The following is a 26,185-nucleotide window of genomic DNA, read 5'->3' on the forward strand; positions in this document are numbered from 1 at the left end:
GTTTAAAACCGAATATTACGAACGTACGCGAGTTTATTTGTACGGCAGACGTCTTTCTTTTTCCCTCGTATTTGATAAACAGGTTCTTGAGAAATCGATTTTTCTACGAAGCTATTATAGAAATAGAAAAAGCTGTTAAGGACGACGCATATATTTGAATATCTTCAAACTTCTGAACTTTGATACGAATTTCTCGGCTGATCTAGTACGAAAGAGGCGTCGACTATTCAATGTTTGTAGATTAAATCTGAATTCAGCGGGTCCGGTTACTATAATGGATAATGTTATCAATCGATTATCGTTACCATAATCGGTCGGTGCTGAAATCTCTTCGTTTAAAATTGGCTAAAAAATAATTTCTCATAATCAAGTTTCCTATTCATAATCGAATCGCCGTATTATAATCAAACTTCCGCTACTGATATCAATTTTCATAACTAGACTCGAGGACAAACGATAGTAGTTCTTGGAAAATTCGCATCGAATGCAGCTTTTCTTCGAAATTTACCTTTAACCGAACCATGTGTTTTATCTGTTGCATATTACACACAGAGCAAGAAACTTCGAGAAGCATTATGAGCATAAAGCATGTAATATATTCAGAAGCTAATAAACGCAAACAGACGACAGACAATGCTCGACAAGTTTCTCAAATAAATTCCACGTTGCTTTAAAGAACGGTCGTTCGTAAGAAGTGTGACGTTGTATCAAGTGTTTGTGATAAATATAAATTTTACAAATGTCATAATCGTTCGCGATAAACCCAGTTCAATATCGATCGTTTTTTTTGTCGTCTGTGTAATTGTTATCAGCTGGTTATTCTTATCAAAAACTGCAAGTTCCAAAGTGACCATAATAAGCTGATTCCGTTGTGCATTTAAGGCCGCAAAGTTCTCTTTAAAATAAATAAATAAAGCGACAATTAAATGAAAATTCTAATTGAAATCATAGATTTCGATCGTTTCCACATTTCCTAGAAATCGCGATTACAAGTTTTAATAGCGAAACATTGAACGATAACGAAGAAACGAAACTGCAGAAAGCTTTCGCAGTTGTTCGATCAATTTGATTCCTCGTTTTACGAAGATTCCACATCGTCGTAATATGCCATTAGGCTCTTCTTCGTGGCTATACAAACGAGCAGCGTTAATGAAATAAAATTCTAACGATAAACAGCTCGCATAAAAATCAAGTTTATCTTTATCAGAAGAAAAAAAAATCTCAAGGATAGCGGTATCGTTCCATCCTGTAGTCGCAGCGGTAAGTTTCCTTCATGGACGTTACACCGAAAATAAAGCAACGATGCAACAACGTACCATTGAAATTTCGTCTCTTGTCTGACGAAAACGATCACTCGAACGCGGATGTTATTGAGCGTGCGAGCGATATCTCGGCTTCGTTTCCACGCGATACGCGTGCTCCTGACACTTGTAATCACTCGCCAGCGCCCAATTACTCGATTAATACATGCGGCATGCATCTATATAATAATTAATTCGGCGCGCGTTCAATCGCAAGTGATCCTCGCCACACGTCCCAATGTCGTTTCGCACGGTCAGACGATTTTTGCCAGCGGCGTTGAATAATCGTCGGTGTATTATGAAATTTTCGTTATTTCAGCTCATTCGTGATTTATGAAATTATCATTCTTCCCCCTTGAAATTCTATGATTTCTAGCTTATTTCATTTATTATTCACTTAATACTGGATTCTTCAGTGTAGGATTCATTAGATTTAATTTTTCATAGCGAAACATGATTATCTTATCGAGTTTGATAGAAATTATGTATGTATATATGTATATAAAGCTATTTTTACGCGAGCTGATAGAACCTGGATTTTCCTAAGTTGATATTTTATACAGACACTTAACTTTATTAAACTTGTTAGCGTAATACGCTGCACTTTCAGCTTTAAGATATACTTAGATTCTATTTTTTATAGTAAAGTAAAATTCTCCTTTAAAATTTGATGGACAGCGTGTACCTTTTTTAAAGTCACTTTACAATAACTAATAGAATTTATGCTACTCTTGAAGTGAACCGTTTCATCTCACATTTTTTCATCTTGCGAGATACATGAAAATATTTCAGGTTCCTCGTTCTTACTTTCAAGGAAAAGTTGTATTACACGAAGTGTTATGAGTTTAATTACAATGTCTGAAAATTGTAAGTTGAAACAAGGGCAAATGGAAATGTGCTTTAGTCTCCTTCGATCTAGAAATGTTAGATAAGACAATAAAATTCGATTGAATTTAAACGTGTCGTACAAATGTAAGAAATAGCAGATTTATAAATGCAGCCAATAGCAACGTTAAATATTAGTATATGGAACTGCGATAAAAGTGTTCGATCGCTGGAAGCTATTATGGTGCACGTGGATTTATAGAATCGTGTAAAGAGCGAGTACAATGTACACAGCGTGTTGAAACGTCAAGATAATTAGATTCAACTAGGTTGCCAGACAAGTGAATTATTATACAGTGCAAGGCGTTAGTCAATATACTTGTTATTCCAACATGCCTCTTCATTTCTTTCCTTTATTTTTTTTTCTTTTTTCTTTTGAAGTCTTTCGACAGAATAACTTAAATGGAAGCAGATGCAAAAACGTAGTTACGTGGCAAAGGAACGAAGCCTAACGTACGAGAAAGCGTACACGGTATGTTACGGACGATGTGAACTGAATTTACGATGCTCGAACTCTTTCACGTGGCTGTCAGTATAATGTCACAGCGAATAACTTTTATTGCGACAATTTTACCAACTACGATGTTTAATTACTCGTTTTTTTATTGACGTTCTAATTTGGAATCTTTTTTCATATGGGAAATAAAAAGTTAAACATTTTTGTACAGAAAGGAGAAATATATTTGATGTCGTTTATTTCAATGAACGTTTTGTCTAAGGATAAAATTTTTAGGGATTTTCTTTACGATTTTGCAATTGTTATAAAGCATCAGATTATTAAAAGTTTTATAAAAATCAACAATTTTGTTCTATTCCACTCGATAGTTGAACTACAATTTTATCGTAAAAATCGATCAATTACAGTTTAAACAGAGGATAAAAGAAATGAAAAAAAAAAAAAATCTTTTTTCATAAAAATTCGTACGAATATACGATATTCATCAAATTCCATCAAATTTGATAAATCCATGCAGTTTCACTGCCATAAAACTATGATTTTGTTCTACAAATTTATCTACAACGTTAAAAAATTCAGTCATTTTTTCATAGTATTTTTCCCTATTACGTTACGAAGATCTTCAACTTCGAATCTTAAAAGAAAACTTGCACAACACATGTAAATCAAGAAAACGATCAAGAAACTCTTCGATAATACTCAAAGACTAAAAATCTCCTAGAATCTTATCAAAATATAAAGTTTTTTTTACACGATTCTAACCAGTGATTTCATTACAAGAATCTTCCAGTTTGTTCGAATAAAATCTCCTAATCCTAAACCTTCCACAACTTACGTAAATCAAAAGAACATTCTATCACTTTCCAACAGTATAATACACCATAATATGCTATACTCAAACACCAAAGATTTCCTAGAATTCTAAGCATTTCATTCTAATTTCGTCAGAAAGATTTTCCAGTTACTTCGAATGAAGTTTCCTAATGCTAAAAGCCACCCGAACTTACGTAAACTAAACAGATAAAAGAAAGAGACAAGATGATTTTCCAATAATACATGTACTATCATATCAAAGTATTAGGTTGTCCGAAAAGTTTCTTTCGTTTCATAATGATAACGTGATAATAGAAGAACGACAATTTGTTTTATATTATTTTATTGAATTAGGTCTGATCCACTTCGTTCTATTTCTATTATTATATTCCTGCATAATTCAATAAACTAATATAAAAGAAAAAGCATTTTCTATTATTTCCGTATAAAACGAAAGAAACATTTCGGACAACCTGATACAAAAATCGCTGAAAATCGTCTAACCGAGTATTCAAAGGTCTGACCGATAATCAACCTAATTTCATCGTACGAATCGTCCAATTCTCGAGAACATTCTCCTCAACTATTCCAACGTACATATGTACAAAGTTACAGTCGCGCTGCCTCTCACGTTCAGTTCAGTCTCGAGCGATTTGCGCTCTAGCACGCGACAAACACACGTACATACGTACGCAAACAGTCGGCCACTCGGAACCTATAATTAGTTGCGCGTTCGTGGTCGATGTCCAGCCAGATCTCGTGTCTTCGTTGACACGCTCTGACCCCACGATAATGTCACCGCTTAGGCTTCTGGGCGAAGCAGGTATGCGCCAGTGTGCGCTACCTCTAAACTTAGATGACGACTAGAGAGCACAGAGGGAAGGAAGAACGGCCGAGATGCCAGGCGTCTCGTTCCACAGGAGACGATGCCACGAACGCTGCGCGTATCGTGCTAAATTCTTGATTTCTCGGGCGACAGCCCATCGAAGAAAGCGGATCCTATGCTCTCTTGCGACGCGACATCGTCTCTTTGAATCGCGTGCACGCGTTCCGCGGATATTCTAGCCATTTTCTCGTCTATTTTCGGGGAAACGGAATGGAGGCGAAGGAAACCGGGCTTGATCCAACCGTTTCGAATTTAATTTGTCGAGAAGCTTTCGAGGTTTGCCGGTCGAGCTTGTTCGAAGCTCGCTCGATGGACGATAAACGTGAAATCGGTAAAAGGCTGTCGAGTCTCTCGAGAGAAGCACGGTTTTTCGTTGTTCAATTCCTTTTCGGATATTCCGATAGCTTTGGGTTTTTAGGGTAATAGTCGAACACCTAGAGTTTGGAAGCGTGAAATTGCTGGATTTTCCAGTCTTCGAAGAAACGTTGTAGTTGTTCAATTTATTTTCGGGACTCAAAGAGTTGCGACTTTGCCGAGTAGTCGTCTATGGCCTAGAATTGCACGCGTGAAATTGATGGATTTCTGAGCCTTTGAAGAATTTATTTTTGCCACTGTGACAGTTGCGAGTGATCCGAGTAGTCAACTATGGCCTAGAATTGCAAGCGTGAAATTGGTGGACGCTTCAGACTTCCAGGATCATCCCGTGTCTTTGGTCGGAAATTTATTTTTGCCACCTTCGAGTCGCGAGTTTTTAAGGCAACCACCTATTGCCTAAATTTATATCCGAGAAACCGCTGCAGTCTCGAGTTTTTCGGGATTACGAGCTTTTGGGAGCTTTACGAGTTCTGAGTTTTCAGAGCCGCCAACCGTGGCCTAGAATCGTAAGCGGAAAATTGATGAACTTGTCAGCCTCTGAATATTTAAGACGGCCATCGTGGATTTGTTGAATTTTCATTTTTAAATATTAATTTTCTGCAACGTCAATTTTGTCGCGATCCGCGCGGAAACAGGCAGGACTTTTCGATTTCGCAATTTAATCGAGTTAATTCCGCTTGTATAAATAAATCGTTAAGGAGTCAGGAACAGGTGATGGGCCGGTAAACGTGACATTTTTCAAAGAGCGACAGTTTTTCCAACGTAATTGCGTCGGTCTCGATGTCGCAGTTAATTAAAAGGTTTTAACGCGGCCTCGCCGCGAAACTAATTACGCTAAATCCCGCGCGGACAAACCGACGAATTATCTTTCTGAAAACGGAAAATTAACGCGCGACGTTCCAGTGAATCAATGGCAACCTAATTGTCAGTTTGCGAAGGTAAAGTGACCTTTGTTAATTATGTTGCAGGAGATGCTTTTGCAAAGTGCAAAGGTTAGTTTCACGTGAACCGACCGTTTTAATCATTTAATCATTCTTCTCTCAAGACGAGAGACTACATTTCTTCTTTCAAATTACTTTTACGAAGAAATTTGACTCGTAAATAGCGTTTAAAACGAGCTCGGCTAACTTATTTCCGATGTCCTCAAGCATATAGCGAAGAGTATAACTGGACTCATACAAGAGAAATAACGTATAAACCTAAACGAAGATTTTTCTTAAATTTCATTAGAAACTTTTCGAAACTTTATTTCGATCGTTGTTTTTCTCTGTGTTTCCATTTATGGAGATGATCAGTGTATGACTTCTGGAAAATTCACATGTTTCTTCGTATTTTACTACTTTATATTTCAATTATAAATTATACAAATTATAATTATATCCCAATAACATATGAATAGAAAATTGTATTATTTGTGTAAAGTGTACGACGTATAGAGGCCATTGGTCGAAACAGATCATCCATAGTCAGACACGTTACACGTTTGAGGTATCAGGCTCTTTTTCCTGGCAACTTTTGTCCAATCGACATGTTAAAATTATTACGAAGTTGGGAAATAAGTTAAAAAATACTCGTTCACTGTGAAACTAAACGTTTCACAAGATATGCCTTCTTCTAATATAAATCTTTTCTTCATGAAAGTTATAAAATCTTCTGACTAGCTGAGCAGCAAATTAGACTGAATTCATTATTGATTTTTTATCAAGATACGTACGATCTTTTACTCGAATAATGAAGAGTAATGATAAGAAAGAGCAAGATCATCGTAATAAATGGGATTGCACAGTGTATTTTCGTCTTAGAAACTGCTTACTTTCAGTTTCGGTTCTACTTTCATTCCACCAAAGGAAGCAAACGAAATTGTATGGAAAAAAGTCTCGCTAACATTCCCAACCGCATTCCTTGTCCGACTCGGAACAAAATCGACGAGTCAGCCAAACACGCTAAACTGCTCGAAAAACCACCATTAGCGGCGTTATTAGACCAGTCTGAAACGCAGCGTGTACACTTAATTGCCCACTTTGCATCAGCTTCTTTGTACCATTTCTGGAACCATCCTAAAGCACTCAAAGGACTCTGGTCCCTTTATAGCTCATTTCCACGAGCGTGAAGCTTCCTACACACGTTGCAACTAAATCACGTGGCGATGCATGAGATCTAGATTTTACGACTGTTTGCGGAATGTCACAAGTATAGTTTATGACAGCGCTGATGACATCGTGGTCATCTTAGCGAAAATAGATTTCAGACTGTTTAAATTTTCCATCGGAATATTCCATATTATCCATCCTATGTCGTGTTTTCAATTATTTATGAGTATTGTTTCTAACGATTCTGCTCCGATATTCTACTTTATGAAAAGAATTCGCCAAAGATTTGTAAAAGCTACTCGAAAGAATTCACAGCCGAAGAAAGAAGCGGACACAGTTTCTCAAAACTCTTGCGTCCGCATCAAAGGAAAATTTTACATTTCAAACAATTAAATACCAATTCTTTGGAAGGACTTTCACTATAAATTTTCCAAATTCAATCCAATATATTCGTAAAAAAAGTCTCGAGCATAACTTCTCCAATATTCTACGCTGCTAATAATAGATCTCAGTTCTATCAAAAACACCATAAAAACACGACAGTCGTTCCAACAGTAGCTTTAAAACCTACAGTCCCTTTAATTTCCGGAAGAATTAACAAACTTGCAAGGAGCGTCTACGTGCAAAAAGAGCCTAACGTCGACGATTCCTTTGTTCCACGTCGGCCTATCCGCTTCTCGGACGTCGACGTCCGCTGCGTAGGAAGGAACACACGGAAAAACAGAAGAAAAAGGAAGGAGGGATCCGAGAAGGCGCCAAGCTTCGTAAATCATCGCCTACCCTCCCCTCAGTCGCTACCAGGGAGCTGGACAACGCGTCATCGTCGACGAATCTCCTTAGAAGCAAATATAGCTGGAACAAGAAGACATCGACGAGACGAGGCTGGCGTACGGCCAATTAGAGAGGTCACTACCGTACGCTGTTCCAATCGGTCGCATTATTCTCGCCAGATCCTTTACGATAGGGTTCCAGTTTCTAAGGGTTCTGGAAGAGGAACAGGATGATCGAGTATCTGGGATGAGCCACATCGTGTTTCATACTCGTGCGGAAAAAATTGCTTCGTCTTGGAATTATTAGACAAACGAACGTGCACGACATACCGACACAACGATTGGACAGTTGCTGGCCAAGTTCCAGAATCTTTTGCTGCAGGATGCACAAGAATGCTGGATTAGTTTGCTGCATGTATTTGGGATTGGAATATAGCGAGTTTTGTCGATCTTTAGTATTAGAAAACATTAGGTAGATAGAAATCATGACAGAGAGAGACGCTATTTCTAGTGATAGAACAGAGGTGGTTTTCTTTTTTTTTTTTTTTTCTTTTTGGAATGGTAGATTAAAGGACGATTGCTAATAATAATAGTCTTTGGTAATAATAGCAATGATTGAACTATAGGATGGCTATGACTTAAAATTGATTCTCATAGCTCTTCACTTGTAATTATGATCGCACAAGCTAATTGTGATTGTGTTTGATAATGGTAATGGCAACTTGATTGTAGGATGAATTCTTATTTCAAAATTCTTATTCATGGTTGTCCACTCGCGATGCTGATTGCATAAGTCAATGGATATTCTGTTTAATAATAGGAACAATTTAAGCGTATTATTACTTTGGCTAAAGGTTTGTGATCCTCTTTCTCCTATTTTCAATCTTGATCGTGATTCCTCTGTAATTATTTAACCTTTACCTTCAATTATTTTTACCTTCGATTTTCGATTCAAAACAAAAAGCATTCTGTGCATTCTATGTAAAATAATATTAAATTTGTATGAAATGAAATATCTCTATGTTTCAAGCGATAACAAAAGCGTGGAATAATAAAAATCTAATTTCAAGATTTTATCAAATATTTAATGAAATGCTTGGCCTATCGCGTTTTACCTACAGAAGCAATTTAAAGTAGCGTCTATACATTCACCACTGTTGTTCCTCTCTTTTGCCGCAATTGGGGAAATCTATTTATGCGTGACTTAATTAACATTTAAGTTACAGATCGATAGTTTGATCAAGGGTTGCTATCACGATTTTTTTATTTGAGTTCGAACGAGAAGTAACGAATGGTTCATTTAAAAATTACCCATGTTCTATCGATACGTGCATTTCTCTGGCTGACTAATACCATTTTCAACGCGACGTTTGGAAACCGAATTGCCTTCCATTTGGCTGAAATCTTTAGAAAGATTCTCCCTAGGACCCTTCTTTTCCAATAATTTCCTTCCTGCTACGAGAATCAATTAAGGTTACTATTTTTCTAACAAATTGATAAGATCAAAATTGTTTCCCCATCGTCGATTGAAATTTTTGCTTTATGATTAATTTTCCATATCGAAAATAATCAATTTTAAATTAATTAAACAGCTTTTACAATTGTTTGCTCTTAATTACTATCGTCTCTTACGTATTTGATTATTTTCAAATATAAATACGCACGATTAAGTATTGCAATATCAATTCATCTTTTTCCAAAGTAGATTTTGACAAGTATATTTTGCTTATAATCTTTGAATTGTAACAATTTCATTTTATCATCCGTAAGTACAAAATTTCTCAAAATTCAGCTCTTGAATTTTTCTCGAATTCGAATCTCGTAAACTGCAACAATTCTCCACCTCTCGAAATTTTCAACTACTTCTATTACTAAATGTCTTCTAATTTGTAGTTCTATATCTTTTCATCTTAATGCTTGTGTCTTTTTTTTCTATGATTTTTCCAAATAGTCCAAAGTCACAGCGTTTTATCAAATCACTATCGCGTTATCAACGTTGTGCCTAAAGAATCTTCTTCGTTATCAAACAACAAGAATTTGATACATATTCGATACGTATTCGATCAGACGACCGAACCTTCGACAATTTGTCCTGGTACCATCGCAATGTCACGGCCGTTCCTCCGACGCGACTACCATCGCGTGGCATCGACATAAATATCTGGCGTAAATCCAAACCGTGTCTTATCTTACCTCTGCTCGTTTTCTTTCGTGTTCCTTCTTTTTTCTTCTTAGTCTTGCGTATGTATACACGTCGAAACTTTTCTCGAGTTTTCAACTAGTAAGTCTACACGTTAACCCTTTGGCCACGAAAGACTAGCGTTAACACGGATGATGAACAGTTACAGCGGTACCATTATGTTAATTATCAGTTTATATATTTATTAAATTATTTCTGATTTTTTTTAGAAATATTAGGGATCGTTGAATTTTTTCATAAAGGTGATAGAAATAAAAACGGGCGAGTGACAAAATTTTCATAGAATCTTTAGATTATTTGTCAACGTCCAATATATTGCAGATCGTTGAATTTTCTTCACGAAGGCGATAAAAATAAAATAAAAGTGCAACGATAATAATTTTTTTAATTCTTTGGATTATCTGATTGAAGATGATAAAAATGAAGAAATGTTTCAACGATGAAACTAGGTGATTATAATGATAAGTAGATAGGATATAGTCGAAGCTGAGAAACAGAGAATATGCTAATGTTCGAGGTTTCTAGCGTCTAAAAATTGTTAAACATTTTCGCAACACATAGAAACTTCATAAAGAAAAGCGAGGGTTATCTCTTTAGAAAAAATAAAATGTATGTTTTACAAGCAATTACTATCAGTCAAAGCTCGTTTCATTCTTCTGTATTACAAAGTTCAAAACGCATTAAGCACTCGATATTGTCTTGATAAGATACTGCACACAAGAATTGTCACGATATCGCCGCAAATATAAATATCATTCTTCAAATATATTCGTCGTAGGAAGAAAATCCCAATATATTTAGTATCTTCGAAGGGTCTAATTAGAGTAAATAATTAGAAATATAATATATAATTATATATATATAAGTATTTAGCTAATAATTTATTCTAAAATTTATTATACTTAAAAAAAGGTCTGCAAATTATTTACTTAATAATTCACTCTAATAATAATAATAATAATTTATTATAATTTGCAGACCTTTTCGAAGTTTCACATTTTTGACGCAATATGTATCGATAACTAGGGTAAACAGCACTAAAAGCAGTTTAGAGCGCTGTAATAATTTTATTAACGTAAAAACGATCGTTAAAGACATTGTCTTCCATCGAATTTACGACAGAAAACTTTCAACTTTAACTTCTAGCTGCCTCAGAATCTCGGAATTCGCCGTAGCTTTTTAAATATCCACCGTTGAATTAACTTTAACGCGAGAATTAACGTTTGAAACTTGCGCTGGTTCATCAAATTTTTATGCCAATCTCGAATCGTTTTCGCGATGTTCTACTTTCAAGAAGTATCACATTATTGAAGAGCTTCTCTGAAGCTTCTGATCTCTCGTTCTAGTCTAAAGATGTTATTAATCTATTCCTACAAATTCTTCCGATAATAGCAGTAATTAAATATGCAAATAAAGATAATAATTCAATGATTTCCATTCAAATTTCTGATGGTTCTCAGTTCTGGAATTTTACAAAAACATATTCTCTGAGATGTTTGGAGAAAAATATTCGAAATAAGTAGAACGATATTAATACCGTTGTCTATAAAAATACGAATAAGAATCAACCAAGTCCAGAGTTGTTAAGTTGCTATAGAATATGCAACCATTTGGAATAACTTGAAAATTAAAAATTGATCGAACATGAAGATTTAAATACATATAAAAAATTAAAATTTCATGAACTTTTCTTTTAAATATACAATTATAGCTAACTTTCTAGATATTGAATTTACGAAATTGAACGTGATACTATCCACAATATTATTCCAATTATTTATGCAACAATTCTTTCGGATTCTCTTTTCAAATAAAACATGCTTCTTATATACTAACTTTTCATTCCAGATGATTTCAAATTCTTTTAGAAACACACTTAACTCGTTATATAATTAATTATTAATCCTTGAAGAATCAGCGAGATAATTGGAAGGGTCGAATTAGAAGCGAAAGAAGCGAATGAAGCAGAAGAAGAAGACGAAGACGAAGAGGATGAACAGTTGCGTGAGATGTCTGTGTACCATTGAAAGGATAATGGAATCATGATAATTCGCATTGGACCATGCGATTGGCCGACGTCCCTGGCCACTGTCCAGCCTGTCCTACGAGTTCGCTGTGCATATTCTCCCCGCAGACATAATGCTTCTCTGGCCAAAAACGCGGCCAGACGTATTTATTTCGCGCGAAAGAGCCCGCGTATCCGTTTACTCGCTCGCGAGCCATGCAAACCAACCATTTCGCAACACGTCAGGCCACGACATTATCATCCCCAAAAAAAGATCCTCCGGGACGTGTCACCATTTTCCACTTTCTATTTCATCGAGCTCAACCTCTTTAAAAAACGAATTTTTTCAATAGCAAAATAATAATGCACGTTTGAACGAATGTAATGATAATATCGCAAGTACGTCGTTATTATATATTAAAATTCAGAAAGAAGAAAAAAGAAAGAGAGAGAAGAAGAAATTACAGCGTGATTTTCAAAGCGAATTACATGTAACCGCGTGTTTGAATCGGTGGCGAAAGATTATAACAAGATAGCAATATTCGAAAAGATTTAGAGATGAAATCTACATGAAGTTTAGCGCGTTATCTGGCTAAAAGAAAACGAGCGTCCTCGTGACGATTATCTGAGAAAAATTTGACGAGTATCAAAGTGGTTTACTTTTTGTTAGTCGTACTGAATTTAGAAAATAAAAATAACGGAATTAAGAATTAGCTTAAGGATGCGATTTATTTGCAGATTATACACGCGATAGATTTTCTTCTTTCCGTTAGAAAATTTATTAAATTAACCACGAATGGGTAGTTCGTTCGAATGTTTTTGATATCCAATTGCTTCGATATGGAAATAAAGGCACTTTTACCGTGAGTTCGTGCTGCGAGAATTATAAACACCGATAGTATGAAAACGCGACCATCGAATTGAATTAAAGTTAGCGTGAAATCCTGATCGGTTCCGGATTGATCGTGGGACGATCGGTTTTATCGCGAACGTGAATCCCATGTCGAGTAAGGGGATTAATCGGCTGACGTTCCAGAGGAATAAAAATTGTTTCAACCGTCATTTAAATTTTATGACCGTATCCGATAAAATTAAACTAGACCAAACAATATCGAAGAGTAAATAAATTTAATTATTATGAAACACCGTATCGTGTTCTCGAAATATTTTCAAGTTTTATATACGTGTGCACAAGATTCGTGTCAAGGAATTTATATCGCCATCTAACTTAAATTTAGGTTGAAGAGAAACAATGCAACACGATAATTCATAAATGCGTTTGATGCGTGACGTTTTCATATGGTCTCTTTGTCATGATATATTAAGCATGTTGGCGTAAGAGCGTTGCCCAATTTTATGAAGAAACTTTTCATGAAGAAAGCTTTATATACAATGGCGGACAGAAGAAAGTTTAAAATTGATACTCGTGTGTGTAACATTTGTATTAAACATTTTTGCCGTACTTAGCTCTCGCAAGATTATATCCTACACATTCGTTTCTCTTGTCAATTACAATTCAGTTTTACAAAATTGCAGCGTTTCTCCCGATTTACTCTTTAAACTTTCTTTTCGCCGCCACTGTGCCACTTAAAAGTGGAAGAAACTATCACCGAAGTTGAATGAGTCAGACTTTGCATATGAAAACATACGACAAACTTACACTAGACGCATTTTCCTATTCTGAAATTTTCTACAGACGCACACAAATCTGCAGTCTACAAACAATAACTGTACAGCAAATTTCTATGAATTCGTATGAAATTCGAACCTGAAGAAGACCATAGAATGTACATAATAAGAAAAAAAAAACATATAAATTACTCCAAACCATATTTCTATAACATTCTACGAACGAAGCAATTCTCTACGAATATTCCACTCATTTAACTACATCCCCGCCGCCTGTCCCAAAGAAACACAAACCTGTATTCCGCAAGATCCTTAATCAAACAACAATCACGAAGGAAGATCCCACCCATGTCGCGCAGCAGGACCACGTGAAAGAACGAGCACAGCCAATATATTAAGGCGCCTCTATTCGTGTTGTAACTGCGCTAAAGAGAAAAGGGCAGCAACATTGGCGCTCGGAGAAACGAAAAACGGGTATGAGAGAGCGAGAAGAACGACAACGGAACAGGGAAGCCCCATCGTCTCTGTCGTTGGCGACGCCATCGGCATAGAAAAACGCGGGTGTAACGAGATTTGTCATGGAAGTACTTGCCGCGAGTAGAGTAAGAAGCCGCGAGGGAGACGTCGAGACGGGGGTTGATGGTTTGCAGCTGGGAAAAAGGCAGAAGGAGAGAAAAGGAGCCGAGTGAGAGGGAAACCCTGCAAGAGGGTGGGTCGAGTCGAGCGGAGGGTGCGCACCGATAGGATAAAGGGAGTCCCCTGGTCGACCAACCGACGAACCGGCCGTGGAAAGAGCCCTATGGAGCGGAGCATCATCCAGACATGCAGAAACGTGCAATAATTTCCGTGCTGCACTTCAGCACGAACAACGACGTCGGTGTATCGGATACACGAGCGTTGGGGGATGCTTCGCGTGTATTAGAACGACGTACGTGTGTTATACGAGACGCGAGTTTAAAAGGTGCACAGTCGCAGGGGTAGAGGGTGGAGACGATAGCGGTGGTTGTTAGTAGCGTTGGAAACGTTCTTCAGATTCTTCGACGATTTCAATGTCGAGCCCCAGAAATTGGGCTGTTACTTGGGAATCGAAGGTTTCGCGAGGTCTCTGAGGATTTTTCAGCGACGCACGGAGGATTTAAATGGCGAGATGTTTGCCAGAAGACGGAGTAATAGGTTTTGGGAATGTATTCTTGTTGCAGAGGCGGGGATTTAGGATCGCGAATGGAGATTTGCGTGAATTGGGAAGTTTTATTAGAACGACACATGGTAATACTTAGGAGAGACGGTTCTTAGCGATGCTTTCGATTGGTCGACGAGACAGCTATTGGACTTCAACGTTGCTCCCGCGTGAAAAATGCAAGATACGATTCGTCGTTAGGTTCGAGGATCCGCGTTATTTATGCAAATGTATAGAAGATGTAATGCAAACGGAATGCTAAGGGATCGTAACCGAAGAGAATAAAGATTTATTTCACCTATCAAACGTTGCAACAAGACTCCGCTTGGAATATTTGTTATGTCGCTGCATATTACGCGTGATATTTGTATTGCAATATTTTATAAGCGAAATAAATCTTTACGTAGGTTATTTATTTCCTTGCTTATTTTTGTTAATAAAAATATGTAATTCCATGGAAATCCGCAGTCCACTTATCGTATCTTTTCTACGAATAATGGTGATATTTGTATGAATTATAAACATAATAAATATTTATATGAATATGACATTTTTGAAGTTTTGACGTATCTTTAAAATTGACATGTTCTATTTCAATGAAAATTTCTTTGCTATTTAGCTTTTATTTTATTTTTATAGTCTTATATATTGTATAGTATATTTTATTATTATCATAGTCTTTAGTTCAATGAATTCTTCAAATACTGTCTTTAAATTACCATTGTTTCTTCTTCATTTTATTTTAATTATATTTTAATTATAAGGACAGCTCTAGATGGCGACAGAGTCCAGTGGATATGAAGATGAAACATCGACGCAATTCTGTTAAAATTAATTGCAAGACGTTACGTCATTCTTCGTGAAATTAATCGGGACAAGTCTCTTTTCATAAAATTTATGAGAACGATTATTATATCAAATATTGACGTAAACGCTGGAACACATTATCTTTATTTTAATACTGGATTTATTAAAAGAACAGATTGCGTGACTTTTTCCTGTAAATTGAACGTAACCATACCTGAGATCATCTTATCGTGCTATTTCTGCACGTTAAAAGGCTTATCTCGTTAATGGGAAAATAAGCATATAAAGTCTTTATTACGCGAATTAATGGACAGATGCGGTTATAAAACCAGCTTTTTAATATTAGAGACATGTCATCGTATTTATATAACTTTGCAAATAAAAACATTAATAAAAGTAATTACGTACTTAAAGCGTAAAATTAAAAATTGTGTCTTTTCACGGGAAAATTGGAATTCAGAGTCTTGTAAAATATCCAAGTAGAAGAAACTAGAATTCCGAAAATTGTATTCCTGTTAATCCCATATTTTCTACCAAAGTTACTAAGCTCTACGAAATCCAACTATAAGAAAGATTTGAAGTATCGAGAAAATCGTAAAAGTTGTCCAGGATTTTCACAAAGTTACCATAAAGTCTCAAGATATTCAAGTTTCCTAATTAGCAGCGTTTAATTTAAAGTATCCTATGAATATTCAAGAGATTTTCAATATCACTTTTTCCTCCTTCAACTTGGATAATTTATCGATCTATTAGTAGCATAATACTCTTTCGCGAACTTGAGATTCTTATTCACTTTGTAATTTAATCTAAATTAATTCTACATAAGTTTCGATAGAATATAATACAAAGATACGTTCATCATACTTTGTTTGTCATATTTCTTTCTTTTCTCAATGAAATAGAAATATCAGGAAATAATACATTCCAGGAACAGAAATTTAATTCTATTGTATCTATCTGCTACAGAATTCAGTGACAGCGTTAAGCATGCTACACAACGAGTCTTACAGTCGGTTGCACATAATTTAATAACAGAGATTGTGCGAGAACCTCGATCCATTCGAATTCAGGGAACGATTCCAATTACGATGCCTTAATCAGAAATCCAACTCTACATATCTCAATCTCTACTAATAGAGATTGTAACAAACTGAATCGTCAAGATAATTACAAATATTGCTCCTTCGTTCTAAACTGGATTTTATAATTTTCAATCGATTTGCAATTTAATGTCAACTTTGCTATTTACGAGAGAATTACGATCACTACAGTTTTATGCCACTTACACTTTCATTATTACACGTGCAACATCATTTATTCGAGTAATTCTACTTTAACCCAGACTTCGATTCAGGAAACAATTTCAAATGCTACTTTTTCCATTCGAAACGTCTATCAACTGACTCGCAACAAACACGTGTATCTTTTGTATTATTATAATTATTAATTATTAACAAAAATTGTATGAGGAAAGACTTACGTTATTTTACAATTACTTAACAAGAGTTTCGTGTAGAAAAATCAGCAACTTGGCACATTGTTTGTCGAAAAACCTGTATCTTTGTATTTTTATTTAACAAACGTCGTGTCAAGAAAAGTCTACATTTCGTACAAGTATTAGCCTTTGGAGAACTTCAACGCTAATAATACACACTGCTAGTCTATTTCGATTGAAATACTAATCTCATTGATAATTCTAAATGCTATACTTTCCACATAAATGCAATTACGAATATCCTAAAATAAAATCTGACTATACGAGAAATATATAACGGAAATGTAAACGTAGCAAAACCGATAGAAAACACATAATATTCAAAAAATAGACAAAATGTCCATAGCACCGTACACGTTGTAATATTTAGCTTCCAGCTTCCATTTGTTTAATTATATCCGTAAATATATGAAATCACGATCATAAATATCCGCATTCCTCTATCGATTACGATGCTAAACGATCCTGAAAATACCTTTCGTTTCCTTCGTCACGGATCCAACTTGGTCTATCCCAATAATAGAGAGGCTACTTCAGCCACCAATTTAATTTCGAAAACAATTCCAAAATCGCTACACTCCCGTCACAGATTTAACACCACGTTAGCACAGAAATCCACTACAGACTCAAAAGTACATACTATTGCAGTTACTATATAGCCTCATCGGAGATGCAACGGTTACGAAGCGTCTCGATGCCAGTTTCTTGATGCAAGCAGATAGTAACACAATGCGCGTCGCAAAAAGATGTTCTAACAGAGCCAGGCGGCTCGTTCGACGTCTACCGAGTACGATTAATTGCTAAGACGGCGGACATTAATTGCCAGTGCCGCGACCACAGCTCGTGTGACTATTAATTACGGATGTAGACGACGGCGGGATCGGACTTCGAAGTGCAGGAACAAGACGCGCGTTCGCTAGACTGTGAACAGGTGAACCTCGGCGCGGTAATGGGATCGTAATAGATCGTAAAATCGGCTGAATACCTTCTCGGATGTTATCTTCGTTTTTCCCAATCGAAATGAAATACGAAAGTGTCGTACGGTGGACGTTGAAACTTTCAACGGTTCGATGTTCCAACAAAAATGTCAAGGAAAATTCAGCGTTTAAACTCGGACGAGAACTGGAAGTTTAAATAAAAATATCAAGGAAAATGTAGGTTTTTTAAACTGGAAGGGTAACTCGAAGTTTGAATAAATAAAAATGTCAAGGAAAATTCAGCTTCTAAACTCGATGTTGGAACAAAGATGTCAAGGAAAATTCTGTTTCTAAACTCCAATGAAAACTCTCGGTACAAGGAGACAAAGAGTCACTTGTCGTCATACAGCCGTCACGTGGTCGTCTTCTCTGGCCGCTAAAACACACAGCCTTGTAGAAAAGTCATTGAGAACATCGCAATTGTCAACAGCAGTATTAACCAGTTTACCGATAATGCAATGGAACATCTTAGAAAAGTACGAAAAAAATAGACAAATGTATTTCTGCAAAGAAACGTCAAGTAGCGATGTCGATGAATCGCAACCCTCGATTAGCCGATCGTGGGAAAATTATTAATTATTTGATATTATAAAATATTTTTATACGTATGTACTATTGTAATATTGATATATAATATGATTATTATACTTGTCCTTTTTTTTTTTGCTTTGTACCAATTTGATCCTTCGAAATTTCCTGTATTGAGCAAATTTTGAACGTTTCAACGGATCAGTTCAATTTACATCACTTCAAATATGAGACGAGAACTTAATGCTGGAATCGATTGTGTTCGAGCTTGGAGAGTCTATCGTATTCGAATATTTGTATGGAAAAGTTTTACTCGACGAGGAACGTGTCAAATTTACAATAATTTTTCAATTTTTATTTTATTTTCCCATAAGTATCGCGATCACCAATTTCTTAATTTGATTACATAAATATATCAATTCTAAAAAATACATATAATCATACATCCAATTCTCAAAAAACAAGTTACATACTTCAATGAATTTATTCATAGCAAAATGATACTTAATACTTATTAGCATATGTTTAAAATCTAGCGTTGTGTTATACGTACAATTTCGTATCTAATTCTTTCTCCTTTAATCACTTTATATTATTAGATTCTAAAAAAAATAACTTCGAAAAATGTTACCATTATTCCTTCTTCTATTTAGATTCTGCAATTTTATAATGTTTGCAGAAATCAAAGTATCTATAAGCACAGATCTTCTATCTTTTTCCCAAATAATATTTTTTCGTATATTTCGGTACATATAGCGCATAATATTCCATGCAATTAACTTCCATAATTATTCTATAATTAATTTTCCGTAGATTTATACAGCCAACTTTCTCATTCTAGGGCTACTACTTTTATATAACCATTGTAAATTTTATTATCGATCGTACGCGCGAAGTTATCGATTGCGGAATAGGTGGCTTAACGATGCATTGTGTGATTTATTCATCGGCGAAAAAATAGAAATGGAAGGTTGCCGGATCGGCGAAGGGAAGGAAGTTCAAATTCTTGGCAGCCAGTCAGATTCGCGACGAATTGCATGATCCACGTTGCCCTCTGATGCCATCCAACGCGTTTTCTTTCACATCCACTTTTTAATTATGAATTGCTGTATTGTTATTTCGTTAAATCGATTCATAAATGATGATTTTTGGTAACAGAAATTTCACTATACGTTCAACTGTTAGAAGATGAAGATATAATTCGTGTAATTAACACGTTCAATATCACAATGAATTTTAACAAGTTCAATACGGGAATATTTTTACAATTACTTATTTTACGCGACTACAAAAATGGAAAGAAATCTGTTTTCGTCGGTTTAATTAAAAAATTCCTACGCGTGTTAGATTGTAGAGAAGCGTCAAAGATGAATAATATCGGTACGTGCGTCGACTTCATAACCTGTTAAAATAAAACGTTCACTGTAGATCGATATATTCGTACAATGAATTTAACAAAATAATGTAATGTAATAAATCATAAATGAATACCCAATATTTTTCCTTATTTTTCAACATCTTTTTTGTCATTTGAAAAATACAGTATTTACATATCGAACTATAAGAAGTATATATTATATACAGGGTGGTTGGTAACTGGTGGTACAAGCAGAAAGGGGGTGATTCTACGCGAAAAAAGAAGTCGAAAATATAGAATAAATTTTTCGTTTGAGGCTTTGTTTTCGAGAAAATCGACTTTGAATTTTCGCTCGGTACGCGTGCACTTTATCACGTCTCGTTATAACGGATCTCACTGTAGATCGTTCTCTCGATGGAAAAATTAAAAAATTAAAAAAAAAAAAATTTTTATTCTATGTTTTCGACTTCTTTTTTCGCGTAGAATCACCCCCTTTCCGCTTGTACCACCAGTTACCAACCATCCTGTATATTATATATATGTATAAATTTATGTAATTAACACGTCGAATAACAAAGTGGATCGTCCATATAAATGAAGTTCCACCGCAGCTTTCATTTCGACTTCTTTCATACAAATTCCTTACTTTCCTCGTAGTTGTATCAAACTTCTATCTCCAACCACGGAAACGGTTTCAAATAAACGAGTTACTCTCGTGCGTTCAACCCTCTACAGTCGATACGCGCCACCCCTTTAGAGTTGCGATATTATCTACCGGAACACAAGCGAAGAACGCAGCAAAAGGATTCGCGTTTACACGCGGCGCGGGCCGGTTTTATTGCCTGCGAAACCACCAAGAGAACAAATGGATAAACCAGGAAAGGGAAGAGCAATTTTGAGTTCTATCGTTGGCTCTCGAGCGGACAGGAACCGGCTACGATTTCGGAGCTTTAGAGTTTCCAGCGAACGCTACTCTTCTCTCTCTCTCTCTCTCTCTCTCTGATGAATGAAATTTCGTCTGTGATGAAGTCTGTATGATGATTGCAGTTGAAAATCGCGAATTGTACACTGTTAAAGCGATTCTTTCGAAAGAATGAAAATTTCATTCGATCTCCTAGCGTTAAATTTGCAAATTGTGCATTGTTGATTTTCTGTTCTGTCGAATGCGCGGAGATATCGTCGAAGCTTTAGAGTTTTAAAGTTAGAAAGTTTGAAATGGCGCGTTGTTAAATCGATTGTTTCGAGAGGATGGAAATTTTATTATGTTTCCTGAGGTTAAATTTGCAAACTGTGCGTCGTTGATTTTCTGCTCTGTTGAAGCTATAGAGATCTTACCGAAGCTTTCGAGTTTTAGACGAGCAAGTTGCAATTTATGCATCGCTAAATTGTCTCTTTTTCTACTAAAAAAAAAGAAAGAAAAAAAATAAACTGATTCTTTTGGAGGATTGAAAATTTGATTAAATCTTCTAGCGTTAAATTTGCAAATTGTGCATCGTTGGCTTTGTTCTCTTCAAAATGATAATATTTTATATTTTTCATGGAACATTTTCGATCGCAACATCTTGGAATCGATTTTCTTCGAAAGAATGGAAATTTCATTAAATATTTAGAGATCGAAGATTGCGTCCAAGAAACAATTCACTGTAGTATCATGTGTAAAATTCAGCGAAAAGAAATTTGAATTTCAAGCTGCATTTCGAAGTTCCATCTTATTTTTACAGTGTATACATTTCGTTAGTTTTTTAGTTTTTTTCTGTATTTGACGTTTCTCTATTAATAAATGTGTTTCGAAGAAGATGTAGGCTTCGTTTTATTTTTCAATCTTAGAAAAAGAAGAAGATTCGTTGGCCGGATTGAAAAAGCGAATCCGTGTCGAAAACAAAGTAAAATAAAATGGTGACACGGAGAGAGTCTTGGCACACGCGCTAACCGATTTATTATTGACTCGGGTCATGGATAGCCGCGACCGGGCGGCAGCCACGGCGAAAAAAGCAAATCGACCGGAATACCTCTCACTGCTCTGTTTCCGGTCCAGCCTCATGAACCCAACATCAACCGTGGAATTTGGAGAACTCTATATTTACACATCGATTTTTCTCTCCTTTCCTTTCACCGACAATAAATTCTATTCAAAATCATCGGCTCGTAAAATTTATTCTTCATATACACTTTAATTATACCTATCCCATTTTACCAATTATTTTACTAATTATACCATTTCGTGTATCATAGCCTGTCTGATTTATAGTATATATTCGCACGTTGATTTTTCTTTCTTTTTCCTTAACACGTGATAAATTTCATTCAAAATCAACGGCTAATAAAATTCTCATTAGTTGCAGTTATTTCAATTACACATTTCTCGCTTTACAAACTGGTTAGTTATGTTTCATGGTTTTTCGTTGAAGTTATGTCAGTGCTGTGTAAGCCTTTTAGAAGCTAAACTGGCTAATTTCGTTTTCTTATCAATTCCTCAATTTCATCAGATAAACACACGATTAATGTCTACGATAAATTCTCAAAAACAAATGAGTTACTTTCATGAACGAATGAATATTATTACACAAACGAATATTATCAAGATATATTTAGAAAATGGTATTTGTAAGATGGTTTTCTTTGCTTTTCGATTTATCGAGTCTTCAATTTGTCCTCTGAGAGGTTCCTGCATTTCGATATTATCGAACAGTCAGAAAAATGTGCATATAATTGAAACAGTAAAAATTTAGAGAAATGCACGATATTAGAGTTAACAGAAATTACTATTTAACTATAATTCACATTATAAAATTATCGTACATGTTCACAGTGTAAATATCCTTTTTATACGACGAGTAATTGTAAATTGTGCAATTTATAAAATACCTTCTTCTTAGGATTAAACCATTATAGTTGTTGCCAATTTTATAAAGTACAGTTTAACTTCTAATATGACTCTATTGATCCATCTTTCGAATTCTTTAACTTCCAGCCGTTTTCACACTTTTTACATTAAAATAAATTTTGATAGCAAATAGATAAAAATTGTATCCTCGATAAGAAGCGTTGTTTTACATTCCTCTTGCAATATTTTTTGTGACAAATCCATAGCTTTGGAATCAGAGCTTTGCACATTAGTATTTTTGCTCTAAATTTATCCAAATTCTCTAAAGAGAAATAACCAAAATTGCCGCTGCAATACAATACAACAAAGTCCTTCTAACGAATCGAAATTTATTCGATATCTGACGATCGACGACCGTATCTACTTATCTGGCCATTCGGTGCTTATAAACCGAATCTACTTCGGTATTACGCTAACAAAAAACAAAGTAATGGCGAGAACTGGAAAATTTCTATTGCATTATTTGCCCTCTGGAATTATTATATTCTCTCATTTTCATATGCAACTGCTTAAAGAAATTCATTATTCCAGTTAAGATTCCATCAGTCGCGTAAATCCGCTTACATTACAATCCTTAACGCGTTGACTCGAATTTGATGTATTTTACCGGAGCCGCAACACGTTTAAACGTACTACACCATAACGTTATTGCAAAATATTATATTATATCTACTTCCTGTATTTTTCTCTAACCACGTTACCTAAGTCATTCGCATTGTCCAACATTTTCCATGGCTCGTAAAATTTATCTGACTTCGATCGTCATAAAAAATTGAATAAAACGTAGGTCATCGATTGCCACTGTGACAGTCAAAGTGTTAAAGGGTTAAACGAATGATCCATCGTAAGTTACGGTGAGAGGCCAATTACAAACGGTCGGTGAGATGTCTGTGTGCACGCGGTGCTCGTTATTTTCGGACGGTAATCCAAGTCCGACGAAAATACCGGCCTTCCCAGTGCCGGACACGAAAATAAAAAAAATCGTAATTGTCGAAGCCCCGGGGCAACGAGGATAGTATCGTCTTGGCTCGCGTCACCGGCTGTAAATCCGGACAGTCGTCGTTCGTCGATTCGCCTATTACACTGTTTCCTTTTGACAGTTATCGTCGCGTATTTATGAGACACGTTCCGCCGCCTCTTCTTTCCTCACGTTCGCACCTTGCTTTTCCTACACCCGGAAGTCGTGTCTCGAGATCCTTGTTAGCCAATGTCGGCACAACCAATATCGCTTTCCACGCATCTCTTTAAACCCTCTTTGACCAGTTTCCGGATCGTTCTTTTTCTTTTAGGTATACGATTATTCTATGTTTATTTCGTTATCATCGTTTTATTATTTTGAGGAAGCTTCTTCATAATATTGTTAACGCGGTTTTTAGCTTTTTCTTCTTTTGACAATTTCTAGATCGTTCTCTTTGTTTTATTTCTTGGTATTTATACGTATACGATAGTATGGTGGGTGGCTGTTTATTATCCTGAAAATGTTCCTTGATAATAACAATCGTCTATATGGGCGATCTTTTAATTCAAATTGTTTTGAGATCAACCCTCTTGTTTAAAAATTGTTTTCGTACGTATCTTTCATATGCAAGCTGGTTATTCCAATTTCCAAGATAGAATGTTCAAGTAAATCTCCATATCGTGAAAATGCTAAAATATTTGTCTAAACCTGTTCTTAAATTCCAGTTAAAATGAAAAAAGAAGAAAAAACTCCCAATAAAGTCTGATATTATAAATAATGAAATATTTATTCAAAGCTAGTCTTCCAATTTCTCTAACTAAAACCCTCGGTAAATTGCCCACTTTCTGAACGCTAGAATATTTCTCCAAATCTGTTCTTAAACTCCAATATCCAAACTAAAACCCTCACGTAAATTCCCATATTCTGAATGCTAAAATACTTATCCAAACCTGCTCTTACATTTCAATTTCCGACTTAAAATCCCCGCGTAAATTCACCAATTTTGTAAGCTAAGATATTTATTCGAACCTAGCCTTAAGTTCCATTTTCCAAAATAAAATCCTCAAAGGGAAATTTCCATCGTTTAAATATCGTTACATTGATAGAAAGCTGAGCTTGGATTCCATCTTGGAAATATTCTTAGGGGGCGGCAGTGGAATATCTCGTAGGATCGCAGACTGCGAACCGGAGAACGTTAATGACGATCTTTCGGTACGGTTTCCGGAATTCTACACACGATCTACAGAAATCCACCGTGCCGAGCATGCAAGCATGCGATACAGACATTGCTCACGCTCTTGATTTGTGTTGGAATCCTAGCAAGAGACGCGGCCATCGAGAGTTATATCTCAACAATGAAATATATTCCAGCAACAGTTTCTTACTGCCACGCTGTGTACAACGTCGTTTGATATCTAAATCGTTTCGACGATATTTGAACACGGACTATCCGTTGGTCCGTCTGTGTTGCAAAACTGAGCATCGAGGAAGCTGTTTTCGGAGCTGCATCTACATCAGGACACTTTGGGGGCAAGGATGGCCCTTGGGTTTCTTTGGACGTATACGAGCCAATCGAGTTTCTAACAGAGCGGACTATCGTCAGAGAGATAAGAATATTTTTAGAAGCACAGAGAAATTAGAAATTAATAAATGTGTACGAGTGGAATGAGAATATCTATGCAAATTTAGATTTCTGTCGACAGAGTGTAAAAAGTGTAATTTAAAAATAGGTTCCCTTCGTCCACTAGATATTATAAGGAATACTCTATCTTGAATATTTTGCATATTTTCGCATTTCGTGTATTTTAAATTTCCCCTGAATACATAAAAACCCGTAGTTTAGCAATGGAATATTTCGATGAATGTTTATTTCCAATAGATTTATAATTTTCGATGCGTATTAATTAATACGCACTAGGTCCAGAGAAGAATTTTGTGGCTTTTAATGTTATAAATTTACTGCAGTACTTCGTTCCACGCTAATTGTCTAATTAATTAAAAAATGATATGAGAGATATCGCAGAAAATATTCTCATTTGAAGAATTAATCGTATGATTTTAGAAATTTAAGAACAGCAATCGATAATTACGCAACTTTATTTACTTTATGCGTCTATTTACCAAAGGAATTTCAAATCTTTAGAATATCCAACTGATCAAGCTTTTGCTATGAACTTCGGTTCAAAAGCCCAGCAAATATGTTCAGAATAGGCTAATAATACCGGTACCATTTGTATCGATATTTCTGAACCACCGAAGTATCGTAATTATAACATCGATGTGAGCTTCGCTGTGTAAACGAGGAGCAGAGTGACAAATGTGTATTTCTGTGCAACATTGTGCAACATCTTGCTCTGATTTATCTTTGCAACTTGTCTCCGATGTCAGATGAATTCTCACAGATAATCGTACGTTACGTTACGTACAATTACGCAAGCGTGGCAATTAAACGATTTCTTTTATCTGCATAAAAGTAAAGAAGCTTCGAAGTCAAAAACTGTATATCGAATTGTGTATCATCGGTTGTATAAAAGATACGACGAAGTTAATTAAGAGATAATTTTCTTTTCTCTTCAAAGTATCGCAACCTT

The 26,185-nt window shown here is 35.6% G+C and overlaps 1 protein-coding gene across 6 annotated transcripts in view; it reads right to left on the reverse strand.

The window, feature by feature from the left end:
* mub (poly(rC)-binding protein mub) overlaps positions 1-26,185 on the reverse strand; it is a 229,576-nt gene that overhangs the window by 47,398 nt on the left and 155,993 nt on the right. The window lies entirely within an intron of this gene.

This window comes from Bombus flavifrons, chromosome 10 (assembly GCF_040668555.2).
Source record: "Bombus flavifrons isolate JBK064 chromosome 10, iyBomFlav1_principal, whole genome shotgun sequence".
Taxonomy (NCBI): Eukaryota; Metazoa; Arthropoda; class Insecta; order Hymenoptera; family Apidae; genus Bombus; species Bombus flavifrons.